Below are 4,838 nucleotides of genomic sequence, written 5' to 3'. Positions count from 1 at the left end.
TTAATTTCTCTTTCTGCTAGTTCATTAGTGTGTAAAAACAATTGATTTCTGCATATTGTGTATCCTGTAATTTTACCAAATTCATTAGTTCTAATAGTTTTTTAGTGAAAATTTTTAGGATTTTCTCTATATAATATCATTTGGATGTCTTTCTTTTTCTGGTCTATTTGCTATGGATATGATTTCCAGTACTATGTTGAATATAGTTGTCAGAGTGGGCATTCCTGATCTTAGAGAAAATAGTTTCAGTTTTTCATTATTATGATATTAGCTGTGGATTTGTCATATAAATGTGTTTTTTTTTTTACCAGTCAACTATTATTGGATATTAATTGTGAATTAGGCAATGGAAGGATTCAAGGATGCCAGGCAAAAGTCATGGTCAGGAATGCCAAATGTGCTTCCACACTGGGCCCTCTTCAGTGGTACTTGCATAACCGTTCATGTTTGAGCTCCTTGTAAGAATGACAGTAGTTGAAAAGCACATAAGCAGCCAGCACCATAGAAATCCCAGCAACACACCCTTTCTTCACATTGATATACTTGCTGTAATACCAGTAGTAACCTTTTTGAAATGTTCCAGCAATGCCCTTAGGGGTGAAATCCGCATCTGTATCCAGCCTGGCAGCTCTCCTAGTTTCACCTCCATGAGCTTCTTTTCCTTCACTGGAATGGATGAACAACACCATCTTGGAGTCCTGGGTGTCCCTAAATGTGTTTTATTGTGTTGAGTTATCTTCCCTTCATATCCACTTTGTTGAGTTTTTACTATCAGTAGATGTTGAATTTTGTCCAATGCTTTTTCCTTGTCTATTGAGATTGTTACATGATTTTTATCACATGTGATGTATCACATTGATTTCTGGACATTGAACTTTCTCTTTATCCCTGCAAGTAAATCCCCTTGATCATGATAAATCATCCTTTCAGTGCATTTTGATTTTGGTTTGCCAATATGTTGTTGAGGATTTCTGTATCTATATTCATCAAAGATCTGGGTCTGGGGGATCTCTGGGTGGCGCAGCGGTTTGGCGCCTGCCTTTGGCCCAGGGCGTGATCCTGGAGACCCAGGATCAAATCCCACATCGGGCTTCCGGTGCATGGAGCCTGCTTCTCCCTCTGCCTGTGTCTCTGCCTGTGTCTCTGCCTCTCTCTCTCTCTCTGTGTGTGACTATCATAAATAAATAAAGATTTAAAAAAAAAAAAAGATCTGGGTCTGTCATTTTCTTTTTTGCACTATATCTGCCTGGATTTGGTATTAGGGTAATAACAGCCTCATTTTTTAAAGATTTTATTTATTTATTCATGAGAGACACATAGAGGGAGGCAGAGACATATGCATAGAGAGAAGCAGGCTCCTTGCAAGGAGTCAGATAGGGAACTTGATCCCAAGACTCCAAGATCACATCCTGGGTCAAAGGCAGACACTTAACCACTGAGCCACCCAGGCGTCCCAATAACAGCCTCTTAGAATGAATCTGGAAACATTCCTTCCCTCTCCTATTTTTTTTTTTTTTTTTGGAGGAGTTTGAGAGGGATAGGGTCTAACTCTTCTTTACTTGTTTGGTAGAATTCACCTGTCAAGCTACCTGGTTCTGGACTTATGTTGTTGGGAGTTTTCTAAATTACTTAACTTCATCACCAGGAATCAGTCTGTTCAGATTTCTATGTCTTTTTGATTCAGTCTGGAAATATTGCACATCTCCAGGAATTTGTCCACTTCTAGGTTCTCCAATTTATTGACATATAATTTTTTGTAGTATTCTAGTTCTTTGTATTTCTGTGGTGTTGGTTGGAAGTTTGTAATTTCTGATTTTGAGTTCTGTTTTTCATGATGAGTCTGCCTAAAGGCTCTTTAGTATTTTTCAGTTTTTCAAAGAACCAGCTCTGAATTTCATTGATATCTTTTTTTAAGTCTCTTTCATTAATTTCCTCTCTGATCTGTGTTATTTCCTTTTTTCTACTAACTTTGGGCTTTGTTCCATTTCTAATTCCTTTAGGTGTAAGCTTAGATTATTTGAAATTATTCCTGTTTCTTGAGGTAGGCCTATAATGCTGCAAACTTCCCTTCTGGACTTCTTTTGCTGCATCCAAAGATTTTGAAATCATTCTGTTTCCATTTTCATTTGTCTCTAGGTATTTTTTAATTTCTTCTTTGATTTCTTCACTGACTCTTTGGCTGTTTAGTAGAATATTGTTTAGCCTCTATGTGTTTGGAAGGTTTTTATTTTTTTCCTTGTTTTTCTTAAAACTGAGTTCTCATTTCATAATGTTGTGGTTGGAAAACATGCTTGGTATGATTTTAATCTTAAGTTTATTGAGATTTGTTCTCTGGCCTAACATGTGGTCTATCCTAGAAAATGTGTTTCATGTGCAACTGAAAGGAATGTGTATTCCGCTGTTTTTGGATTGAAAGTTTGGTACATATTTGTTAGGTTCATCTGGCCTAATGTGTCATTCAAAGCAATTTTCTTACTGACTTTCTACCTGAATGATCTATCCATTGATGTAAGTGAGATATTAAAGTCTCCTACTTTTACTGTATTACAGTCTATTTATCCCTTTATGTCTGCTAATATCTGCTTTATACGTTTAGGAGCTCCTATGTTGGGTTAATAAATATTTACAGTTGTTACAGTCTCTTCTTGGATTGACACTTTTATTATTATGTAACACCTTTCTTGTCTCTTGCTACAATCTTTGTTTTAAAGTCTATTGTGCCCAATATAAGTAATTCTACCCCAGTATATTTTTTTGCTTGCATTTGCATGCAATATTTTTTTCTATCCCTTCACTTTCTGTATATGTCTTTAGGCCTGAAGTCTTTTGCAGGCAGCATGTCGGTGGGTCTTTTTTTTTTCTTTTTAATCCAGTCATATCTTTTGATTGGAGCACTTTCTGTCCCTTCCCTCTGGCTCCATAACCACCCCCCTTCATACTATTTCTAAAATAAATAAATAACTATAATTTTTTTTAATTCTTACTTTGTAATGCTCATATGCCATCAACTTTAATAACATTCGCTTTCCATTTCTACATTCTCAAAATTATTTTATGAAACTTCATTTTACATGGTCTTATATACATGCATACGTATATTAGGAAAATTTATATTTATAGCAAAAATATTTCTTTTTAAAGATTTTATTTATTTATTGAGAGAAAGAGAATGCAAGCAGGGAAGAGGGAACAACTGGAGAGGGAGAATCCCAAGCAGACTCCATGCTGAGCATGGAGCCATGCCGGGCTTGATCCCATGACCCTGATACCATGACCTGAGCTGAAATCAAGAGTCAGATCCTTATCCACTAAGCCACACAGGTGTCCCCCCCAAATTTTTTTTGTCAAGAATCTAAATTATTACACATTTTATAATAATATAATAAAGTAGGTCTACTATTGACTTTTTGAGAAATAGAAATTATGAGAAATCCAACTTATTTTCAGTTTTCAGTATCACTATCATATGTCTAATCTGAAACAATGTATTTTCAGATTCAGTGCTTTTAGAAGATCTTATTCACGTTAATTTCATGAAAGATTATCCTATTACTGAAAAAATAAGCATCCATTTCACTAGAACATGAAATGAATCAATGAAAGAAAAAAATCTCCTTGCTTTATCAATCAATTTAAATCATTCGAGTAGCTTATGAATAGAAGTTTTTGTAACCACAAATAGCTTTTAGTTGGAACCAAAATGTTAAATCAGTTTTTATAATTTTTGGCATTAGGAATAAAAATCAACTCTATCGACATTCAGTAGAAACAAGAACATAATACATCCTGAAGTTATTGAAACCAAATCCCACATTATTCTATTGCAGCGATTTACTGAAACAATCATTACCATATCAGAATTGCCATTGGATATTAGACCTAAGAAACGTATATCTACCTTCTTACCTTGTGAGCAGTTAGGCTGAATGGATACTGCTCTTCCCCTTGTCCCTCCCCCTTTCATTCTCCCTTCCTCCCCCTAGTGTTGTAGAAAAATAGTTTGAGAAAGACACCTTTTCATTATTCTATAATCGTTTTCAAATTCATGATGTTTGACAAGAATTAAATGTGTAGTTATGAATCTATACTTGTTGTGGTAGCACTTTTCTGATTTGCAAACAAATTGCTCCTTAGTGAGATAAACAGACAAAATAGTACCTTTTGGGGGGTAAAAAAAAATGGGCTTTCTTTTTAAGTAAGGGAAATTTAGTCTTGAGAAATAAGTGAATTGATTTTCAAAGAATGATCAAATTTCTCCACTTCTTCAAATAAAGTTCCAATGTAGCAATGTATAGCAGTAAAGAGCCCCCTTGTGAGGTATTATTTTACTGTTCTGCACTGTAAGAATACAATGGCTATTAAAAACAAGTTCTAACATACTTACAGTATTTCTTACTGTCAAACCATATTGCCATAGTTCGTGATATTAACTTCACTTAAAGAAAATGTATTTCAGATATTCTTGGGAACTGAAAAATCTGTGTAAATTATACTCTAGCATTGTTCACATGAAGAAATTGTAGAAGAAAGGTCTTTAAAACACCAAAACATATGGATTACCTGGAGCTTTTTTTTTTAACAGAGCATGATTATGAATACATTCATGTTTATTTGCCCCAACCTCAAGTTTTGAATGTTTTTAAGGGAAGTGAGAAAAATAGATTTTGGTGAAAATGAAAGGAGGATATGTAAGTCTCAACCCCATGACCTGAGTTTGAAGCACAGAGATATTGTTCTTATCTATAAACTTTGCCTTTGAGAGTTAAACATAACAAAGAATGTATACTGGGTAAGAGCAAATGCTTTGGGAATACTAACTTATTCATCAAACCAACACT

The 4,838-nt window shown here is 34.6% G+C and overlaps 1 pseudogene; it reads right to left on the bottom strand.

The window, feature by feature from the left end:
- Window positions 1–293: 293 nt before the first annotated feature.
- Window positions 294–4,415, bottom strand: LOC140609363 (ATP synthase subunit f, mitochondrial pseudogene; annotated as a pseudogene).
- Window positions 4,416–4,838: the final 423 nt, after the last annotated feature.

Source organism: Canis lupus, chromosome 18, assembly GCF_048164855.1.
Source record: "Canis lupus baileyi chromosome 18, mCanLup2.hap1, whole genome shotgun sequence".
Taxonomy (NCBI): domain Eukaryota; kingdom Metazoa; phylum Chordata; class Mammalia; order Carnivora; family Canidae; genus Canis; species Canis lupus.
The sequence above is the reverse complement of the archived record's forward strand: the minus strand, read 5'-3'. Positions and strand labels throughout refer to the sequence as shown.